We start from the raw sequence: 25403 nt of genomic DNA, 5'->3' as shown, positions 1-25403 counted from the left end.
AAAATTTAAAGATGTAGCAGGTTCTTCATCAGCAGAAGCTATGGAACTGGCAGTTTTTCTGGCTGGATCAAATGACGTAGGGAGAAATTAAGGAAAAGACTTCTTGTTATCATTAAAGAAGAAACTGCAGGAACTACAAAATGTGAAAATCCTCATCTTTTCAATATCATGTCGGCATGATCTTCCATCCTGGTCTTGTGTGAATGTTGAAGTGAGAAGAGTAAATGAAGAAATGAAGAAAATTTGTAAATGCTTTAAAAATGTCTATTTTGTAAATATAACTAACTTAGGTACAAGATTCCACACTGCTCATGGTCTCCATCTGAATCAACTTGGAAAGAAGTATGTGAGTAATGAAATCATAAAAGTAGCCAATGAGTTAGGCATAGCAAAACTCGATAGCTCTGAGTTAATACCACTTAGATTTCGGGAAAACTCTTTTATAGAGGTAGCAAAAAAGGGCCGAGACTAACAGGTTTGCCCAGATTCACACCGGACAACCAGATTAAAGATCAGAATGATATAATAAATGTCGGTAACACCAGAGAGAAATATAGCAGTAACAACGATTGCCCCCATAAAAAAACTCACCAACTTTGTCTCTCAAGATAGGTTATCTTAATATTGAAAGTATAACTGGAAAACATGTAATTTTAAACGAATTTGCAAATGAGAACTTATTTGATGAATTATGCTTAAGTGAGCACTGGTGTAAAGGAAATTAAATATCTTTTCATGTACTAGATAATTTCCACTTAGCAAACAGCTTTAGCAGAGAGCAGCATATTCATGGGGGTGTATCAATTTACATTAAGAAAGAATTAATAAATTGTAGTAATGAACTAGATTTAGGATTTCTGTGCAGTGAGATACATTTTGAAGCCACAGGTGTATATCTGGATCATTTAAAAATTGCTATTGTATCTCTTTATAGATCACCAGACGGAAGTCCATTAATATTTTTGGAAAAACTTGAGACTTTACTTAATTTCTTTCTTAATCATCAGTGGAAGAAATATAGTATGGTGATTGTTGGTGACATCAATGCAGCATTTGGTGTAAACAAAGACATGCACACTGTAAATGAATTAAAAAACCTGTTAGGACAATTCAACTTCATTTTTACGAACTGCAAACCCACAAGACAGTCCGCTTGTCTCGACAACATACTTACAAATGTCAATAGAGAGTTACTGTCTTCAGATGTAGCTGCCTTCGATTTCTCAGACCATGACTCAGTTTGGGTAAAAATATGTACAGATAGGCCTAATATGGACTATAAGAAGTTTAAAGAGCCTAAAATAGTCACCACAAGACCAGTAACGCAAGAAAAATTGTCTAATTTCGTGGTCTCACTCGGCAATTATGACTGGTTACATATGTTTACCAATAATGCCCAGGGCTCTGCCAATACATTGTTCAATAGATTTTTCCATTCTTTCTTAAATATATTCAAGACCAACTGCCCTCAATACAAATGTAAAGTTAACTCTAAAAGTAACAGTAATAGACATAAGGATAAGAATCCATGGTATACCACTCAACAAGCCAATATGAAAAGGAGGTTGTTGTTGTTGTAGAGAGATTCTTACAGACTTCAGAAAACTGATGTCAAACAAAGGTACTCAAGAGCACAAAAGGAATATAAGTATGCTTGAAATGAGGCCAAAAAACAACATAAGCTAGTCCGTATAGGGTCATCAAAAAATAAATACAAAAAAGCATGGGCTATAATAAATTTAGTGGCCAAAAGCAAGCAGAAAGCTGAAGTAGAAATTTCAGCAGATGAATGTAATAACTACTGTATAAAATCTGTTAACCAAATTAGGGAAAGCATTGGGAGGCCGCAAGAAACTGTAGCTGATCTCATTAAATATCATAATGTAGACTACACCCTGAAAGATAAATTCCTTTTAACAGGGGTCACACCAGATGATGTTTTAACTATTGTAAATAATTTTAGACCCTCTGATAGTGAAGATATATATGGTATATGTTGCAGTATGTTAAAAAAGATAATTGGGTACATAGTATATCCTCTTACTAAATTTATAAACATATGTCTAATTGAAGGAGTATTCCCAGATGTATCAAAATTATCCAGGGTAGTGCCCACTTACAAGAAAGGAGACAAAAATTGCCCATCTAGCTATCGCCCAATATTTCTGACACCTATTTTATCTAAAGTTTTGGAATCCATCAACAACTCCCAGTTGTGTAATTATCTGACATGTAATAACATTAATACTGTGGTATAATTTGGGTTTAGGAAGGGCAAATCCACAGTCCATGGCATTGACTCCCTGATTTAAAAAGTGCTTAATGCTTATGAAGGGAAAAACTTTGCTCAGGCTACCTTTTGTGATCTTAGCGAAGCCTTCGATTGTGTGGAGCATATTTCACTCCTCAACAAACTAGTTTATTGCGGAATTACAAACAGTGAAGTTGACAACATTTTCGAATCTTTCCTAAAAAAAAAAAAAAAAAAAAAAAAAAAACTCAAACAAATTGTTTGTATTGGTAAACAGAGATCACAGCTAGCTGAAGTTAAGTGTAGTGTGCCACAAGACTCAGTATTGGGACCTCTGCTATTTATCCTAATGACAAACAATGTACGATCTTACATAAATACTCACTCCATTCTCTATGCAGATGATACCACTTTTTTCAATATCAGCTCAGACATGGATATGCTCCAAACTGTGGCAAATGGCACAATATCACAAGCAACAGTCTGGTTTCGAGCTAATGGGTTCCTGCTTAATGAGAGTAAAACTCAAAAGATTGTATTTAGTTTAAGAGATCTGCCAGTAGCAGACTTCATGGATAGTGTTAAGTTCTTAGGTATTGTTATAGATAGTAAATTGACTTGGGAACCACATATTAAACACATTAGTGTAAGGAATTTAAAAAAACCATGTACCTGCAGCCTCTATAAGATCGGCCTACTTTGCTGTTTTTCAAAGCATTATATCTTATGGGCTTTTAACATGGGGCAATAGCTCACACCTTCAGGACATTTTGGTACTTCAGAAGAAAGTAATTTGACTTATCACAAACTGTGATAAACTGGCCCACTGCAAACCACTGTTTATCAACTTAAAAATATTAATTGTTATAAACATGTAGATTTACACTACCCTATTGCGTATAAAGAGCAACTTATCAGAATACCAGCGTAGAAGAGATGTACATTCTCATGGAACCAGAAATAGTAGCCATCTTGACATACCTTACTACAGATTATCCAAGTCACTGAACAGCTACGAAGTGGTGGGTATGAAGATGTTTAACAAACTGCCACTAAAATGGGTAGAAGCTACATTTGATTTATTTAAAGAGAAATTATTCAGTTGGTTAGCTGCAAATTCTTGCTGCTCACTTCAGGAATTTTATCACTGTAAAATATCAGTGGTACCGGTTTGGAGAGTACAGCATAATTTCTTTAACTGAGTAATTTATGATGCGATGTTTTTCATATGATTTGATTTTAAATATTGTATTATATGGAAAACCAATAGTGACATATTGATCTTCAACCCATGTATTTATGCTGTATAACTTGTATTTATGTAACTTGACTTTGTCAATTGCTGTTATAGCTAAATGACAATAAAATTTCATTCAGTTCAATTCAATGGATGGAGTCTGTTCTTAACAACAGAGTACGGAAGGTAAAAGCCACAAATGATACCAAAGGAATAAAAGTAAAATCAAAGCGGGGAAACATTAAATGCTGTGTCACACAAGGTTTGCTGCTCAGCTCACTCCTGTTTTTGATTTACGTGTATGATTTACTGAGACACTTGAAGACTTTTCAAAAATTGTGATGTTTGCTGATGACATAAGTATGCTGATAAAGGGCACAAAAACATTCACACTGGTGAGCTGGGAGAATGATGGAATAAGTGTATAACTGGTTCACAGCAAACAGTTTAACTCATCATCTTACAGAGACTCATATGTAATGTGATTCCAAACCGGAAAAAAGGAAGAAAGTGTCTTACAGGTATCAGAAATAGATCGATGGAAACACACTGAATGAGGATCCTTGTGCATAGCTTGTAGGTACCCAGATGACTGTTTAAGTGACGTGGCAACATCATGTAGATAAGTTAACAAAAATGTCCATTTCTGTCTGCTGTGCACTTATAAATCTCTCTCATTTTTTTTATCTGCAGACAGAATTTTTAGCATACATGCACTCAGTCTATCCTCTGGTGTAATCTCGTTTGGCAGTGCAACTAATGTCAAAAACTATAGAAAATTTTACAGATGACTCTACAGACCAAGAAGTTCTTCTGCTTATGCTCCAACACACAAACTCCCTAATGGTATTTGTATTCAATTAAACAAAAGGGAATTCAAGATGAACTGTGCAATACACAACAACAGAGCTAGATGTAAAAATAATCCCCTTACAGTTATGCATTAGTATCCTCATGTCACAAAGAGCTTTTTATTCCGGGGCAAAAATATGTAATAACTTAAACGTAGTCATTATGCAAGAAACTGATACTTCCTAGATATTCCAAAATAAAGTGAAAGAATACCTCATTAGCTACTCCTATAATTTATCATAATATTTTGACTTGAGGATGTACACTCCTGGAAATGGAAAAAAGAACACATTGACACCGGTGTGTCAGACCCACCATACTTGCTCCGGACACTGCGAGAGGGCTGTACAAGCAATGATCACACGCACGGCACAGCGGACACACCAGGAACCGCGGTGTTGGCCGTCGAATGGCGCTAGCTGCGCAGCATTTGTGCACCGCCGCCGTCAGTGTCAGCCAGTTTGCCGTGGCATACGGAGCTCCATCGCAGTCTTTAACACTGGTAGCATGCCGCGACAGCGTGGACGTGAACCGTATGTGCAGTTGACGGACTTTGAGCGAGGGCGTATAGTGGGCATGCGGGAGGCCGGGTGGACGTACCGCCGAATTGCTCAACACGTGGGGCGTGAGGTCTCCACAGTACATCGATGTTGTCGCCAGTGGTCGGCGGAAGGTGCACGTGCCCGTTGACCTGGGTCCGGACCGCAGCGACGCACGGATGCACGCCAAGACCGTAGGATCCTACGCAGTGCCGTAGGGGACCGCACCGCCACTTCCCAGCAAATTAGGGACACTGTTGCTCCTGGGGTATCGGCGAGGACCATTCGCAACCGTCTCCATGAAGCTGGGCTACGGTCCCGCACACTGTTAGGCCGTCTTCCGCTCACGCCCCAACATCGTGCAGCCCGCCTCCAGTGGTGTCGCGACAGGCGTGAATGGAGGGACGAATGGAGACGTGTCGTCTTCAGCGATGAGAGTCGCTTCTGCCTTGGTGCCAATGATGGTCGTATGCCATGTTTGGCACCGTGCAGGTGAGCGCCACAATCAGGACTGCATACGACCGAGGCACACAGGGCCAACACCCGGCATCATGGTGTGGGGAGCGATCTCCTACACTGGCCGTACACCACTGGTGATCATCGAGGGGACACTGAATAGTGCACGGTACATCCAAACCATCATCGAACCCATCGTTCTACCATTCCTAGACCGGCAAGGGAACTTGCTGTTCCAACAGGACAATGCACGTCCGCATGTATCCCGTGCCACCCAACGTGCTCTAGAAGGTGTAAGTCAACTACCCTGGCCAGCAAGATCTCCGGATCTGTCCCCCATTGAGCATGTTTGGGACTGGATGAAGCGTCGTCTCACGCGGTCTGCACGTCCAGCACGAACGCTGGTCCAACTGAGGCGCCAGGTGGAAATGGCATGGCAAGCCGTTCCACAGGACTACATCCAGCATCTCTACGATCGTCTCCATGGGAGAATAGCAGCCTGCATTGCTGCGAAAGGTGGATATACACTGTACTAGTGCCGACATTGTGCATGCTCTGTTGCCTGTGTCTATGTGCCTGTGGTTCTGTCAGTGTGATCATGTGATGTATCTGACCCCAGGAATGTGTCAATAAAGTTTCCCCTTCCTGGGACAATGAATTCACGGTGTTCTTATTTCAATTTCCAGGAGTGTATATTATGCATGACTCTAAATGCTTGTATTACTCTGGTCTTGGTTTCACCAGATTATAGAGAACTGAAAGTGACCTGTGTAAAGTACATTACGTGTTTTGGTTTGAGTGTTATATATAAACATAAGATACATAACGTAAGAAAAGGAACAGTAGCTTTTATCAAAAGTATCTTTTTTCTCATAATACCAGGTGTAGAAGTATGTAACCGGAATTTCCCTATAGATGGTGCAAGCTGTCAGTGTAGGGCCCGTGAGACCACGTTTGCAGCGCCATCCGTACTCGGTATCTGTTTCAAAACCATAAACGTGTCGAGTTTTGTGCCTACGAACTATGATTTGCAGACAGCATTGGTTTTCTATTATCATTTGAAGAAAACTTCGGCAGAATCACATCAAATGCTTATGGAAGCTTTTGGTGAACATGCTCTTGAGAAAACACAATGTTTCAAGTGGTCCAAAAAATTCAAAAGTGGTGATTCTGGCATGAGAAACAACAAGCACGGGAAACCACCAATAAGTTTGAAGACAACGAATTGCAGGCCTTATTGGATGAGGATGATACTCAAACTCAACAGGACCCACAGAACAATTGAATGTGGTGCAGAAAGCCGTGGTGCAGAAAGCTATGGGAAAGGTGCAGAAAGTGGGAAAATGAACTGAATGAAAAACAGCAAGCAAATTGAAAGACCATTTGTGAAATACTGCTCACCAGATACAAAAGAAAGTCGTTTCTCTCCATCGAAGAGTGACAGGTGATGAAAAATGGATATATTTTGAGAATCCTAAGCATCATAAATCACGGGTGAATCCAGGAAAACCATCGACACCCACCGCAAGACCAAATTGCTTTGGAAAGAAGCCTATGCTCTGTGTTTGGTGGAGTCAGAAGGGTGTCATCTATTATGAGGTGCTAAAACCTGGTGAAACTGTTAACACTGATCGCTATCAACAGCAAATGATCGATTTAAATCAAGCATTACATGGAAAAATGAATGGAATATGGAAAAAGGCAACACCAAGTCATATTGTTCCATGATAACGCCCCATCGCACACAGCAAAATAGGTCAGGGAAATGATCGAGGCATTCAGTTGGGAAATACTAGGGCATGCGGCTTATTCTCCATACTAGGCTCCATCCGATTATCATCTATTTGCATCACTGGGCATGCTCTCACTGAACAATGCTTCAATTCTTATGAAAATGTTTGAAAATGGCTCACTGACTGGTTCACTTCAAAAGAAGAACTGAGTTTTGGCGTAGCATTCTTAGCCTGCCATGGGAGAAATGTATAATAGCAATGGAGATTATTTTGAATAAAATGTTGTTTATCAATTTCAAACAACAGACATGTAATTATTGCAACAAAATTGCAGTTTCATACTTCTACACCTGGTATAAAACAATCTAGAAGTAATTCCCATATTCCAGAACAAGATTTGCACTCTGCAACGGAGTGTGCACTGATATGAAACTTCCTAGCAGATTAAAACCGTGTGTCAGACTGAGACTCAAACTCAGGACCTTTGCCTTTCGCAGGCAAGTGCTCTACCAGGAGACGAGGTATTGGCAGAAGTAAAGCTGTGAGGACAGGGTGTGAGTCGTGCATGGGTAGCTCAGATGGTAGAGCACTTGTCCGCGAAAGGCAAAGGTCCTGAGTTCAAGTCTGGGTCTGGTACACAGTTTTAATCTGCCAGGAAGCTTCAGTTCCTATATTCATCAGTTTGAGGAGATAAGCACCATTCATAATTAGTAGCTGTCCATCCTGAAGGATAACTTCACTCGTTCCACATCACTGAAGGCTCTCCTTCTTGATCTGATTTATGAAACATAATGTGTGAATCAGTGTATGAATGCTACCAGTGTATGTGATACATTACACATGTAACCCTGTATATAAATATTGCACACTCAAAAAAATATGATGTAACACACCAGGAAAGATTATTGTTGAATCAAACATTCATCAATTAGCAAATTCGGTATCTGTGGGTTTACAAAGAGTTTTCTATTATTTGCCAGCAATACTTTGATATTTCAGCAGGAACACTATTACTTGCATCAAGTCACTCTCCACAAACATAGTCACATGCAGCACCCTGGAGTAAAGCAGATTTAGTGGCAAGACAGAGAAATACTGAGTGCAGGCAGTAAAAGGGTCCAAATACCAAGCCTGTAAACAAATTCATAAAGCCAATGGAAAGGAAAATGTTCACTGCAACACCTAGAAGTTAATTTCAAAAATGTAGACTTAATTTCATCACTGACATTCAGATACCATGAACCGAGAGAGATGATAAAGTGTCAGAAAAATAAAAAAGGTTCCTTGAGGTATCCTGAGAAGAGGACCCAGGTATGGATTTTGACAAAGGAAGTTGTGAAACGGTTCAAAAAACTGAGCTACTATAATATCTCAAGCACTTTACATAATGTATATATACACAAATTAGAAGTAGCAGACAAACTAAGTGATAATGATACCCAGTCAAAGGAGCAAAATGTTGATAGTTAATATTCTGTTGCTGTCCAATAGCCAATAAAAATATGCTATTTGTGCAGGGGGAGCCTTAAACGTGGAAGAATGTATAAAGGACAGCATGCTATGTAAAACACAAAGCCACCCTCACTTTGTTGTTTACAAAATAAAGATTTTCTTATTTAAGAAAACAAAGAATTCTCATGATTTAGACACACACTATTCACATAGCCACAATACACAACATTCAACACATTAAGTTTATATCTAGTATCACAGGAAAATCAGTTAAGAAAAATAATAAATTATGAGACAAAATTGCTAGCCAATACTAACCCTTAGGAGGTGAAATGTGTAGTACAGCCAATAGGCACATATAAAAGTAAAAGTGATATACTTTTTAGCTTTCGAGAGTAATAGTTCCTTCCTCAGGGATGAGACAGGTACAGGTTGAGGAAGGGCAAGTCACTCAGACCCCAGAATGAGAGAGCCATCTGTTGTGAGGGTAAGAGTAGACAAAGATGGTGGGGAAGACATTAGAGAGTAGGTAAGAAATAAGAAATGGTTTATTGATAAGCTGTGTGCCCATTTCAGTCCTGACGTAAGGCTGAGTGAGAAGAAAAGGTAGGTTAGGGGGAAGAGAGAGGAATAGTTCAATTATGAATGAAGACAAACCAAATACCATTACAGTCTAGTTTTGATTTATAAATTAAATTAGATCCTTGCCATTCAGATCATCTCCTGCAGGTTTTTTTCAGCTTGCGTACCCACCCAGGGGAGCCGGATGGGGCCCCTGATCAATGGAGCAGTGTTGGAACTGCTTTATTTACAATGTGTCTTAAAATATCCATTTTTAGTAACAGTTGGAATGTCTCTCTTCAGTTAGTTTTTAAGACTTCACTACACTTTCATTTGTTTTAAAAACTGACAGCCTAATTAACTTTTTTATTCATTATTTGATTCTGCAGTCCTGACATTCAAACTTTTATTAGATTTATTACTTTTATCATTATTTTCTGTTGTCTTAACCCCCTCCCTCCCCCCACTCCCCCACCCCCTCAATACAGCATCAGTAAGTTAAGTACAAGGGGAAAAAAGCCTCACCAGATAAGTTTGTAATAATATGTGAGACCACCATCCCATAAGAAAATAAACTTTTAGTCTCTCAGGAAGCTATGCAAAACATTAGCGCATATTTAAGACCTATGTTCTATATAGAAAAGAGCATTGGTTCAGAGATAATGAAATTAAGTGTATAAATCAAGAAAACTATAAATTAATATTGCACTTTTGCATTAAACAGTTCAATAATAGAGGTAGTTGCATATTCATAGGGGAACACATAATTTCACCCAGTAATAGCAGTTCCCATGGATACCGGAGAAAAGCACTTCAAATGAAGTGGTGCTATAACTGAGTTCCAAACTATAAGTTATACGATAATAGATTCATACAAATCTTGGACAGGGTACTATATACCTTTGGAATATTAAACTAATTTTGTGTGGAGACTTACTCTGTATCAGATACAAGATTCATGGTAGAGCTTGATGTATTGCTTTCGTAATATTGTTCACAGTTTTACCAGAATATGCCAATGTCTGCCATCAATTTCTAAATTTCAATATAGGTATAAATGCCTGATACATGAAATGCATCTTACAAACCACAACTCACAGGCTATAATTATAAAACATGCTATGATGGAAGACACTGTTATATTTCTTACATTAACATCTTTAACTAAGGAGTCTAAAGAAAAAATGAAAATTGTAATCATACCTTTCCAATAACATAAATGTTAAACATAACATTTTACTGAATATTTAGTTAAAAGTTATAGAACAGTACATACTGACTGAAATGATCACGGTGAAGAAAACGGAGGGCAAGTGCCAGAGTTGACAAAGGGTTTACTTGCACCTTGTAAAAAAACTGATATATCTTTATAGTATCAGCAAAGGCCTTCACAGGACTGACCATTCAGATGAATATTATAAGGCTTACAATAAGTAGAGGGAGACCAAGAGATGAATACACTAAACATATTCAGAAGGATGTAGGTTGCAGTACGTACTGGGAGATGAAGAAGCTTACACAGGATAGAGTAGCATGGAGAGCTGCATCAAACCAGTCTATAGACTGAAGACCACAACAACAACAACAATAAGGCACTAAATGCAGCAACAAAACAAAAACCAAGTGTGGAAAACATCAGTACTCAGTCACTGATTAGTCAGGACCACAGACAAACATGGAAATGATCATATAATATTAGCAAAAACTCAGAGCTCAAAGAAAACAACAGAATAATGGAAGATCTTTCAGTTGTTAATAGTACTCTGAACAAGTGCTTTACAAAAATATGGTAAAGAATCTAACAAAAGAACAAAAGTGATCACCTGCGAGCCCTACAACTGCTTAAAAATAAGCAAGACACCGCCATTAACTCATATTATTCGTTGTTGTTGTTGTGGTCTTCAGTCCTGAGACTGGTTTGATGCAGCTCTCCATGCTACTCTATCCTGTGCAAGCTTCTTCATCTCCTCCTACAACAAAGCTAAAGGTAGTAAAAGTCATAAAGAAATCAGATATGAAAACAACCACAGACAAATGGCTTTCAAATAAAATCCCAAAAGTTAAATACAAATTAAATGGCCTCTTTACCACTTGTTGTTGTTGTCGTGGTCTTCAGTCCTGAGACTGGTTTGATGCAGCTCTCCATGCTACTACATCCTGCGCAAGCTCCTACATCTCCCAGTACCTACTGCAACCTACATCTTTCTGAATCTGCTTAGTGTATTTTTACTTTCCACACTGCCCTCCAATGCTAAATTTGTGATCCCTTGATGCCTCAGGACATGTCCTACCAACCAATCCCTTCTTCTAGTCAAGTTGTGCCACAAACTTCTCTTCTCCCCAATCCTATTCAATCCCTCCTCATTAGTTACGTGATATACTCACCTAATCTTATACATTCTTCTGTAGCACCACATTTCGAAAGCTTCTATTCTCTTCTTGTCCAAACTATTTATTGTCCATGTTTCACTTCCATACATGGCTACATTCCATACAAATACTTTCAGAAATGACTTCCTGACACTTAAATCTATACTTGATGTTAACAAATTTCTCTTCTTCAGAAATGCTTTCCTTGCCATTGCCAGTCTACATTTTATATCCTCTCTACTTCAACCATCATCAGTTATTTTGCTCCCCAAATAGCAAAACTCTTTTACTACTTTAAGTGTCTCATTTCCTAATCTAATTTCCTCAGCATCACCCGACTTAATTCGACTACATTCCATTATCCTCTTTTTGCTTATGTTGATGTTCATCTTATATCCTCCTTTCAAGACACTATCCATCCCATTCAACTGCTCTTCCAAGTCCTTTGCTGTCTCTGACAGAATTACAATGTCATTGGTGAACCTCAAAGTTTTTATTTCTTCTCCCTGGATTTTAATACCTACTCCAAATTTTTCTTTCGTTTCCTTTACTGCTTGCTCAATACACAGATTGAATAGCATCGGGGAGAGGCTACAACCCTGTCTCACTCCCATCCCAACCACTGCTTCCCTTTCATGCCCCTCGACTCTTATAACTGCCATCTGGTTTCTGTACAAATTGTAAATAGCCTTTCGCTCCCTGTATTTTACCCCTGCCACCTTTAGAATTTGAAAGAGAGTATTCCAGTCAACATTGTCAAAAGCTTTCTCTAAGTCTACAAATGCTAGAAACGTAGGTTTTCCTTCCCTTAATCTTTCTTCTAAGATAAGTCGTAAGGTCATTATTGCCTCACGTGTTCCAACATTTCTACGGAATCCAAACTGATCTTCCCCGAGGTCGGCTTCTACCAGTTTTTCCATTCGTCTGTAAATAATTCGCATCAGTACTTTGCAGTTGTGACTTATTAAACTGATTGTTCGGTAATTTTCACATCTGTCAACACCTGCTTTCTTTGGGATTGGAATTATTTTATTCTTCTTGAAGTCTGAGGGTATTTCGCCTGTCTCGTACATCTTGCTCACCAGATGGTAGAGTTTTGTCAGGACTGGCTCTCCCAAGGCCGTCAGTAGTTCTAATGGAATGTTGTCTACTCCAGGGGTCTTGTTTCGGCTCAGGTCTTTCAGTGCTCTGTCAAACTCTTCACGCAGTATCGTATCTCCCATTTCATCTTCATCTACATCCTCTTCCATTTCCATAATATTGTCCTCAAGTACATCGCCCTTGTATAGACCCTCTATATACTCCTTCCACCTTTCTGCTTTCCCCTCTTTGCTTAGAACTGGGTTTCCATCTGAGCTCTTGATATTCATACAAGTGGCTCTCTTTTCTCCAAAGGTCTCTTTAATTTACCTGTAGGCTGTATCTATCTTACCCCTAGTGAGATAAGCCTCTACATCCTTACATTTGTCCTCTAGCCATGTCTGCTTAGCCATTTTGCACTTCCTGTCGATCTCATTTTTGAGACGTTTGTATTCCTTTTTCCTGGTTCATTTACTTCATTTTTATATTTTCTCCTTTCATCAATTAAATTCAATATTTCTTCTGTTACCCAAGGATTTCTACTAGCCCTCGTCTTTTTACCTACTTGATCCTCTGCTGCCTTCACTACTTCATCCCTCAGAGCTACCCATTCGTCTTCTACTGTATTTCTTTCCCCCATTCCTGTCAATTGTTCCCTTATGCTCTCCCTGAAACTCTGTACAACCTCTCGTTTAGTCAGTTTATCCAGGTCCCATCTCCTTAAATTCCCACGTTTTTGCAATTTCTTCAGTTTTAATCTACAGTTCATAACCAATAGATTGTGGTCAGAGTCCACATCTGCCCCTGGAAATGTCCTACAATTTAATACCTGGTTCCTAAATCTCTGTCTTACCATTATATAATCTATCTGATATCTTTTAGTATCTCCAGGATTCTTCCATGTATACAACCTTCTTTTATGATTCTTGAACCAAGTGTTAGCTATGATTGAGTTTACTCTGTGCAAAATTCTACCAGGCGGCTTCCTATTTCATTTCTTGCCCCCAATCCAGATTCACCTACTACGTTTCCTTCTCTCCCTTTTCCTACTCTCGAATTCCAGTCACCCATGACTATTAAATTTTCGTCTCCCTTCACTATCTGAATAATTTCTTTTATCTCATCATACATTTCTTCAATTTCTTCGTCATCTGCAGAGCTAGTTGGCATATAAACTTGTACTACTGTAGTAGGCATGGGCTTCATGTCTATCTTGGTCACTATAATACATTCACTATCCTGTTTGTAGTAGCTTACCCCCACTCCTATTTTCCTATTCATTATTAAACCTACTCCTGCATTACCCCTATTTGATTTTGTATTTATAACCCTGTATTCACCTGACCAGAAGTCTTGTTCCTCCTGCCACCGAACTTCACTAATTCCCACTATGTCTAACTTTAACCTACCCATTTCCCTTTTTAAATTTTCTAACCTACCTGCCCGGTTAAGGGATCTGACATTCCACGCTCCGATCCGTAGAATGCCAGTTTTCTTTCTCCTGATAACAACGTCCTCTTGAGTAGTCCCCACCCAGAGATCCAAATCGGGGACTATTTTACCTCCGGAATATTTTACGCAAGAGGACGCCATCATCATTTAACCGTAAAGTAAAGCTGCATGCCCTCGGGAAAAATTACGGCTGTAGTTTCCCCTTGCTTTCAGCCGTTCGCAGTGCCACAACAGCAAGGCCGTTTTGGTTAGTGTTACAAGGCCAGATCAGTCAATCATTCAGACTGTTGCCCCTGCAACTACTGAAAAGGCTGCTACCCCTCTTCAGGAACCACACATTTGTCTGGCCTCTCAACAGATACCCCTCCGTTGTGGTTGCACCTATGGTACGGCTATCTGTATCGCTGAGGCACGCAAGCCTCCCCACCAACTGCAAGGTCCATGGTTCATGGGGGGAGGCTTTGCCACTTAAAAAATGGAAATGAGCATTCGCCATTGTGGGCCGGGAGTCCCCCATTCAGGAAAGGCAAGTACTTACTGCATTTGACGCCACATTGGGCAACTTGCACATCGGAGATGGGGATGTAATGATGAGGAGGACAACACAACGCCCAGTCCCTGAGTGGAGAAAATCTCCTGCCCCAGCCAGGAATCAAACCCAAACCACTAATGGGGGCAGACTTTGCCACTTAGTTATTCTTGTCTGAAGGAAGATGGTTATCCAGATAGAATGAAAATACAAACTTCCAGCATCTGTAGTAATTTCAGGACAGCAACTTTTGTTAATCAGTACAACAGAAAACCAGCCAAAGTTGCAAATTTCTCTTTTTTTTATTTACTTGATGACTAGTTTCTAGCCAGGACCCAATGTAAAATCACCCTACAGGAGAGAAAACTAAGTTTACAATCATATATAATACAGGTATTATCAAATTTTTAAGCACACGCCAAAAATGTAGAACATATTGTTTCAAGATTTATGTACCAGATAGTCAATTTGGTATTTCCAAAAATACAAAAACCCTGCCAAAAATATGTACAGAGGGTGCCCCCTTCCCAAGGTTTCCTTATGGTACCAGGAAGAGTAGACTGCCAGGTATGTGCTGTACCTGTTCATTTGGACTATAAGGATATAAGAAACCTTTTGTATTTATGTATTATAATATTCTCTAATTGTAACAAACGTAAAAGGTTTTCTATATCATGATACGGCGCACCCTTCCCGAGGTTTCCTTATGCCAGCAGGAGGAGTAGACTGCCAGTATGCGCTGTAACTGTTCATTTGCATTTCAAATATATTTTTGACATGGTTCTTGTATTTTTGGAAATTCTATTTTGACTATCTGGTACGTAAATCTTGAAATGTTACATTCTGTATTTCTGGCATGTACTTAAAAATTTGCTAATAATTGTATTGTATATGATCGTAAATTTGGTTTTTTGTCCCATAGGGTGATTTGAAAATGGGTTCCAGCCCAAAACTAGTCATCAAGTATATTCTTTCAAAAACGTAAATTTGCAACTTTGGCTGATTTCCCATTGTACTGAGGATGAAAATAGTTAGTCTTTCCTCTGTACATAAAAAGAGACCCAGGGTACTCTGGCAACTACAGACCAGTTAACCAACCACCCATTTTTTGAAAAAATCATGGAAACCATAATACATATTAGATGTGTCATAGTTTGGAAAGAAATGACATCATCAATGGTCGCTTGGATTCCAGAAAGGAGAACCAACAATTTCAGCTGCATTTGAATACGTAAAAAATAATCTCAGTAGGATTGGATCAAAGCCAAAATCTTCTTAGTATATTTTGTGGCTTACCTAAACCATTCAACCCAGTTGATCATGACATTTTAATAAGATAACTTGACCACTGTGATGTCAGAGGAACAGCTCTTCTGAATTCTGCCTACTCATCAAATGTGGGCTGTCCAGGAAACCTGCTTCTCGGATTGCTAGACAAACAGTTCAAACAAATCATATTAATGATGCGACTTACCGAACGAAAGCGCTGGCAGGTCGATAGACACACAAACAAACACAAACACAAACACAAACACACACACAAAATTCAAGCTTTCCCAACAAACTGTTGCCTCATCAGGAAAGAGGGAAGGAGAGGGAAAGACGAAAGGATGTGGGTTTTAAGGGAGAGGGTAAGGAGTCATTCCAATCCCGGGGGCGGAAAGACTTACCTTAGGGGGAAAAAAGGACGGGTGTACACTCGCACACACACACACACACACACACATATCCATCCACACATATACAGACACAAGCAGACATCTCATATGTCTGCTTGTGAGATGTCTGCTTGTGTCTGTATATGTGTGGATGGATATGTGTGTGTGTGCGAGTGTACACCCGTCCTTTTTTCCCCCTAAGGTAAGTCTTTCCGCCCCCGGGATTGGAATGACTCCTTACCCTCTCCCTTAAAACCCACATCCTTTCGTCTCTCCCTCTCCTTCCCTCTTTCCTGATGAGGCAACAGTTTGTTGGGAAAGCTTGAATTTTGTGTGTGTGTTTGTGTTTGTTTGTGTGTCTATCGACCTGCCAGCGCTTTCGTTCGGTAAGTCGCATCATCTTTGTTTTTAGATATATTTTTCCCACGTGGAATGTTTCCCTCTATTATATTGAAATCATATTAATGAGTTTTATTATGAAATGAACAATGAAAATACTTAATTCTGACAATAATACAGAAGTTTCGCTAACAAAGGGCGACATGCAAATAAGAAATCTCTTCAGTATATACAATTCCTGAGTCGCTGGTCTTGAAGTGCCTAATCTTGATGCTACTGTGGAAGTGTGATGCAACCAGTTGGGAGTGGTGCTCAAGTTCTCTTCACATAGAGGCTGCTGCTGTCTTCTTGTTGTCTTAGAGAGGGGTCGGTCAGCGTGCAGTTGGCTGACGTCTTCTTCACAGCCCTCTCTGCTCTAACATTCCCGACTGGTGTGCCGCACTTGACTTCACACCGGAACACTTTATATCATTGAATTATATCTGTAGAACAGAAAACAAGCAGTACAAATACAACCTTAACAAAAGGATTGTTTATCTAAATTTCAACAAATAAGTCACTGTGTACTACAGGGTAGCAAATTAGGGCCTTTGTTGTTCCTGAGAAATGGAAAGGATTTATTTCTAAACACTGAAAGCAAAATTATTCTTTTTGCAAATGATAGCCATTGACAGAAATTTACAGGATAGTGTAACAAAAAGCAAAAAGATACATTAATCTGTCACTCATTGGCTTGGAACCAATAGGCTAATTCTCAATATTGAAATAGCTAAAGCAGTACTGTTCAGGAACAACAAAAGAAAAATAGAGGAATCCTAAAAAATATATACACTGGATATAAATGTTGTTCAAAAGACAAAATTCTTAGGAGCCACCATAGATAACGGTTTACGGTGGAAAAACCACACTGCTACAATGTCTAGCAAACTAAGTTCATATTTGTTCTCTGAAACATTAAGCTAAGAAGCTTATGTCCACAAATCGGAATGCTTTTTGGAAGCACCGCTCATGCAAAACTCAGTTTGCCCTTTTCTCTCAATAGATGAAGTGCAACAGGCAAATACCATATTTCTAGATTTCCAGAAAATGTTTGACACTGTGCCCCATTGCAGGCCGTTGAGGAACATATGAGCATACGGAATAGGTTCACAGATATGTGAATGGCTCGAAGACTTGTGAAGTTGTAGAACTCGGTATGTTGTCCTAGACAGCGAGTGTTCATTAGAGTTACGCCAGGAGTGCCCCAGAAAGGGTGATAGGGCCACCACTGTTCTCTGTATACATAAATAATTTGGCAGACAGGGTGGGCAGCAATCAGTGGTTGCTTGCTGACGATGCTATGGTGTGATAAGGTGTCAAAGTTGAGTGACTGTAGGAAGATACAAGATGACTTACACAAAATATCTAGTTGGTGTGATGAATGGCAGGTAGCTATAAATGAAGAAAAATTTAAGTTAATGCGGATAAGTAGGAAAAACATACCTGTAATGTTCGGATACAGCATCAGTAGTGTCCTGCTAGCCATAGTCACGTCATTTAAATATCTGGGCATAATGTTGCAAAACAATATGAAATGCAATGAGCATCTGAAGATTATGGCAGGAAAGGCAAATGGTCGACTTCAGTTTATTGGAAGAATTGTGGGAAAGTGTGGGTAAAGGAGACCACGTATAGGACTCAAGTGCGACCTATTATTCAGTACTGCTCCAGTGTTTGGCATCCATACCAGATCAGATTAAAGGAAGAAATCGAAGGAGTTCAGAGGCAGGCTGCTAGATTTGGTACTGGTAGGTTCAAATAATGTGGGAACACTATTGAGAAAGTTTAGAGAACTGGCATTTGAAGCTGACTGCAAAACAATTCTGTTGCATCGAACATACATTGTGTGTAAGGACCACAGAGATAACATACAATAAATTAGGTCTTGTGTGGAGACTTACAGACAGTCATTTTTCCCTCATTCTGTTTGTGAGTGTAACAAGAAAAGATATGAATAGTAGTGGTATGAGGTATATTCTGCAATGTGCCGTAAGGTGGATTGCGGAATATTGACGTAAGTGTAGTGGCAGATGATGTTATGCAGATGGTGTATTTATCATATTTTAAAGCTATTATGACCTAAGCAAATAGGTTCGCTTGAGCAATGTAATTAATATATATTACATTTCTCGATACAGGTTCCTGTCCTTGATTTCTGTACACACGCACGCACACTGCTGATGGACTCTAAGTGGAATGACTCGCAATGTTGTTTGTTATTCAGTGATCATGACTGATTGTCATGATTACCAGTGGAGAAGATGGAGCTAGGTGGTGTGTAGTGTGTCTGATATGAATGTGATGCTCTGCTACTTTGCTGGATGACCATTTAGGACACAGGTTTCTACTCACAGTTTTTTTTCCCCCTTGAAACCATCTAAAATCGTCAATGCTTTTTGGTATACAGGAGAAAAATGAACTGTGGATAGAAACCCGTGTCCAAAACTGTCATCCACCAAGGCAACAGAGAATTGTGTTCATAGGAGACAAGGACTTTCTATTCAGCAACTACCTCCATCTCCATTGGCGATGGGGCAATCCGTCACAATCACTGTATAACAAACAACATTGTGAGGCATTCTGCATACAGTCCGTCAACGTAGAAAGTCACATTTGCTGCCAAAGGAGTGGCCAAGTGACAGATGCCAGTGCATATAACTTCGATGTCCTGTAGCATGCTTGGATGACTTTTTGGACATGGACTCCTATCCTCAATCTGCTCCTCAAGATACCCTCTACAACTCCTCAAAGTATATCACTACATTTATGAGACACCCTGTATACAAAATACCACTGCTTCTATGGGAACATTAGAACTAGTTCAGTAAAATGAAGACATATATAGTGATGCTACCAGAAACTAAAAAGTTAAGAGTTCATCAACGTAACACAGCTAAACTTGAAAGAGGTGTTGTCTTCGTGATTGGGGCCAGTTTAAGGCATAAGCTGCCACTTAGGGTGGCAAGCTAAGAGGGGCGCCCAAGTGCAAGATTTGAATACAATGTGTATCACAATTATTCATAGTGAAAACTGACATAGGTGAAAATGTGTCAGGGAAAGGGGGGAAGGGGTGTGGGGGAGATGTGCCAGATAACAAGTCGCTTGCATGGAAAAATGTTCTTGAATCAGCCCTGTATATGGCAATAAAACTCCACAACTGTTTACCACTCCATATTTCAAATATCTGATTAAACAAAAATTTTAGCAAGCAATAAAACTATTTCCAGAATGCGATTTTCACTCAGCAGTGGAATGTTCACTGATATGGAATGCCATGGCAGAGTAAAGATGTGTGCTGACCTGACACCTTGTAATGGTACTGCTTCCCAAAATTTCAAGTCAACATTACAACAGCAGTCCAATATTACATACTGTCTGTATAGTTAAGTGGGTATCATATGATACTGTATATCCTAAAGTCTATGTAAGTACAGGGTGTTTCAAAAATGACCGGTATATTTGAAACGGCAATAAAAACTAAACGAGCAGCGATAGAAATACACCGTTTGTTGCAATATGCTTGGGACAACAGTACATTTTCAGGCGGACAAACTTTCGAAATTACAGTAGTTAAAATTTTCAACAACAGATGGCGCTGCAAGTGATGTGAAAGATATAGAAGACAACGCAGTCTGTGGGTGCGCCATTCTGTACGTCGTCTTTCTGCTGTAAGCGTGTGCTGTTCACAACGTGCAAGTATGCTGTAGACAACATGGTTTATTCCTTAGAACAGAGGATTTTTCTGGTGTTGGAATTCCACCGCCTAGAACACAGTGTTGTTGCAACAAGATGAAGTTTTCAACGGAGGTTTAATGTAACCAAAGGACCGAAAAGCGATACAATAAAGGATCTGTTTGAAAAATTTCAACGGACTGGGAACGTGACGGATGAACGTGCTGGAAAGGTAGGGCGACCGCGTACGGCAACCACAGAGGGCAACGCGCAGCTAGTGCAGCAGGTGATCCAACAGCGGCCTCGGGTTTCCGTTCGCCATGTTGCAGCTGCGGTCCAAATGACGCCAACATCCACGTATCGTCTCATGCACCAGAGTTTACACCTCTATCCATACAAAATTCAAACGCGGCAACCCCTCAGCGCCGCTACCATTGCTGCATGAGAGACATTCGCTAACGATATAGTGCACAGGATTGATGACGGCGATATGCATGTGGGCAGCATTTGGTTTACTGATGAAGCTTATTTTTACCTGGACAGCTTCGTCAATAAACAGAACTGGCGCATATGGGGAACCAAAAAGCCCCATGTTGCAGTCCCATCATCCCTGCATCCTCAAAAAGTACTGGTCTGGGCCGCCATTTCTTCCAAAGGAATCATTGGCCCATTTTTCAGATCCGAAACGATTACTGCATCATGCTATCTGGACATTCTTCATGAATTTGTGGCGGTACAAACTGCCTTAGACGACACTGCGAACACCTCGTGGTTTATGCAAGATGGTGCCCGGCCACATCGCACGGCCGACGTCTTTAATTTCCTGAATGAATATTTCGATGATCGTGTGATTGCTTTGGGCTATCCGAAACATACAGGAGGCGGCGTGGATTGGCCTCCCTATTCGCCAGACATGAACCCCTGTGACTTCTTTCTGTGGGGACACTTGAAAGACCAGGTGTACCGCCAGAATCCAGAAACAATTGGACAGCTGAAGCAGTACATCTCATCTGCATGTGAAGCCATTCCGCCAGACACGTTGTCAAAGGTTTCGGGTAATTTCATTCCGAGACTACGCCATATTATTGCTACGCATGGTGGATATGTGGAAAATATCGTACTATAGAGTTTCCCAGACCGCAGCGCCATCTGTTGTTGAAAATTGTAACTACTGTAATTTCGAAAGTTTGTCTGCCTGAAAATGTACTGTTGTCCCAAGCATATTGCAACAAACGGTGTATTTCTATCGCTGCTCGTTTAGTTTTTATTGCCGTTTCAAATACGCCGGTCATTTTTGAAACACCCTGTAAATGTAACATTCTGGATTCATCACCAAGTATATTCCTAATTGTTAGTTGACTGATATCATTAATCATAAACTGTGCATAAGCCAAATCAGTCGTCATTTCATACAATTGTAGTGACCATTCTGTAGCAGTAAATAATTAGAGACTGCAGAAATGTTAGCATGAAAAATCAATAGTTCTAATTAACAAAATGGTAATTTAAAAATCCGATAACAGAAATCTCACTACCTCATGAAGCAGCTTAAAAGTTATTACCAAGAAATGTATTTTCATTTGTTACTTCTTTTTATGTCCTCCTCTGTAATTAATATTCTTTGTAATTACATTTCTAATTAACTCGCCATTGTTTACACCACCCAACTTTCCAATTTCTAGAATTTGAGGCCGTATTTGTGAATTTTACGTATGTAATCAGATAAAGCATGAGTTATGGACGGTCATTAAATGTTAATAACCATGTCCATATTGTAATTAATTGCGTGACTAAAATGATATGAAAGACATTGTTGTAATTAACATTCAAATTGATTTTCATATTTAAAGCCACAGTTGATACTACAAAAATTATGTCATTTGATTTTTTATTTTGCACCATATTCAGCAGTAATATCAGTTTCTTAAGTTTTGTAAATTTTAATTGTAACATCGGAATTGTACCAAATTAATAATGGGCTATTTCGAAATTGATTGTTAAAATTCTATACAAAAGAAAGCAGCAGGGCTGCTTTGTCTCAATCCTTTGTCTCATTCTCAGTGTTTTATATCAGTTTGTACTGATATGCTTTGATCAGTCAGTCTTTTGTAAATGCAGTTTATATGATGTGGAGAACAAATACACTACGATAAAATTGAAAATACACCTAAATCGTTACATAGTTTCTACATGCAAATCCAGATTCAGGCAAATTTGAAAAGAAGAATTCAACAAGGTGGAAACAGCAACAAAAACAACAGGTTATGTATTTTTTTTAGTGTAACTTCCACTCATCTTCCTTATCAGGTTGACTTTTGGATATTGCTTATTAAAGAGAGAGTGGTAGAGTTGCAACTTGAACTTGGGAACTTTGCCTCTCACAGGCAAGTGCTCTACTGACTTAGTTTCATATCATCACACACTCAACTGCAGAGTGAAAGTCTCTTTCTGGAAACACCCACCAAGTCATGGCTAAGTCATGCCTCTGTATCATCCTTTCTTCCAGGAATCCTAGTCTTGCAAGTTTCACAGGAAAGCTTCTGCAAAGTTAAGAAGGTAGGAGATGAGGTTCTGGCAGAAGTAAAGCTGTGAGGAAGAATCGTAAGACATGCTTGGGTAGCTCAGTCAGTAGAACACATGCTCACAAAAGGCAAGGTTCCCAAGTTTGAGTCTTAAGTTTGGCCCATAGTTTTAGTCTGCCAGGAGGTTTCAATAAAACTATCCTTTGTAGGAGTCCTTTCTATTCAGTCAGCATGCTAAATGCTGCAAGTTGGAAATAGGCAAATGGTGTAATAGAATTAAATTTTGTGTGTGGATGTTGGAAGAAGATTCAGGATGTGTACTTACGAAAGGTGTTACTGTATTTATAATATACCTTTGAAAATTAAATGGTGTATGTGATTACTATTTTGTATAACTGACAATACAAATATGTACTTGGATCCAGTCTTTATATGTAATTCCAAAGCTGTTAAATAAACTTCCTTTGCTATACAACTACACAGTTTAGTGTTTCATTTATCCTGGGATTCATAAATGTTCCTCAGTTGGTTACCCATTATTTAAGCAATTAAAATTACTAAACATTCCTTCAATGTACAATTTTGATTTTGTATACAGTAACCAATGTAAATTTGATAAGTTTTCCGTGAAAATTTATGGTACTCCTGAATTAACTGAAAGAAGGTTCACAGTGACATTCATTTCACACATTGAAACCACAAATTGAAATCATAATATTCAAACATTACTAAAAGCTGACTCCTATGATAATCTGTTCCTCCATAAAATCGGCAGCCCATAAAAGGACAACAGAATGTTAGGTAAGCATTCCTGAGAACAACTGACTCAATGTATTTAAACCAAAAACACATAAAATTCTCCGTACTACAAATTCCAAGTGGGGCCCCTGACTTAAAATTAATAAACTGCCAGAGGTGACTCTGCCATAAAATAACCACAATAATCTTATTTTGTGTTGCTAAAACATCTATTAATGAATGCTTATAACTACATTCATAAGACATCAATATAACAGATGGTGATTTACTCAATGTACACTACCCCTCATTAATTTCAATACACCCTGGTATTTCAGATTTACAACACAAATCAAATGTTATTTCTCACAAAATATAATTATATTAACTTCCACATATATAATACAATCACAATCATTATATTTTACTTTCATCAAAGTATCCTTCTTTGGATTTAATGACTGCCTCACAAACTCGACACATGTGGTCAATCAGTTTTTGTAGGTATTGTGACTCTGTATGATTCCACACATCCTTAACAATATTCCAGAGATGTTCCTTGCTGGATATATTAACTCCCCTGATACATCTGTCCACTTCATTCCAGACCATTTCAATAGGGTTAAAATCGGGGCTTTGGGGCGACCATACCATATCATTCAGTACTTTCTGTTTTTCCTTCGATGCAATGTAGTTCGTACAGTATGCCGATGATGCTGACTGATGTTTTGGGTCATTATCCTGTTGTAAGATGAACCCTTTCCCTATTAAGCGCAGTCCATTTTGTACTGCATGTTTTGAAGTATGCGGTGATACTGCCTCTGATCCATGCATCCTTCTATTTTCACAATGTCGCCAACTCTATCTCCTGCAAAACATCCCCAAACCATAATAGAACCTCCACCGTGTTTAACTGCAGGTAGAACACACTGCTGGGCTACCCGTTCCCCTACAAATTGGTGAACAAATATTCTCCTTCTGGTTCCAAAAGTCTCAAAATTCGATTCATTGGTGAATAACATGTTCATCCACTCTTTCAATGTCCAGTTACAATGTTTTCTAGCCCATTCAAGTCTCTTCTATTTATTTATGGGCCTTAGAGGGGGTTTTCTTGCTATGACACATCCTTTCAAGCCAGCTTCAGTCAGTCTCCTTTTTACTGTTGCAACAGATATTGTTGTCGTGTTCATTTCTACCTATTCTGCATGAATTTGGGATGCTGTTTTGAATCTATTTCTCTTACTGGTGATTCTAATATATTTACGGTCACTTTTAGTTGTTTTGCGAGGTCGTCCTGGTCATGGTATGTCCTTATTGCTACCTGTTCTGGCAGTGAAGGGTGTATTGCACTTCCCCTATAGACACCCTACACTGTTTCACAATTTGGGAAATAGATAAACCTCCTTGGCTAAGTGCTACAATTGCAGCACGTTTTTCTATGGATACCTCCACTTGTGGAGCCATACTAGTGATGTGCTTACTTCAGTGTTATGAAGCAACTGACGTGCAGGAACCGCATGTTGTGTATCGTGGCAATTCACATCCCTACAGGGAACAACATAGGTGCACCAAATACGGCGTCCGTGAGCAAACAGATAAACAAGCATAACAGACAGGTACATAATTATTTATGTACACAACATTGTTTGTTGGATGCTATTGTATCTTGATGACCACAAACAAAAATCATGACATGTTTACAACTGTTGTACTATCCCTTTGCTTCCTCAACCATACCCACGGTATTAGACCTAGAGAACTAGATATCATTTATTGGATGTATTGCAATGAATGAGTGGTAGTGTATCTTTAACTGATGAGACAGTGCACCTGGTAGAATTCCATAACTGTGTCTCTGAGTGAGAACATTTCCAAACATCCACGCATCCAACTGATCAGTCATTCACTTGTAATACTGAGACC

The sequence above is a fragment of the Schistocerca nitens genome, chromosome 6 (assembly GCF_023898315.1).
Source record: "Schistocerca nitens isolate TAMUIC-IGC-003100 chromosome 6, iqSchNite1.1, whole genome shotgun sequence".
Lineage (NCBI taxonomy): Eukaryota > Metazoa > Arthropoda > Insecta > Orthoptera > Acrididae > Schistocerca > Schistocerca nitens.
Note: the sequence above shows the minus strand (reverse complement) of the source record.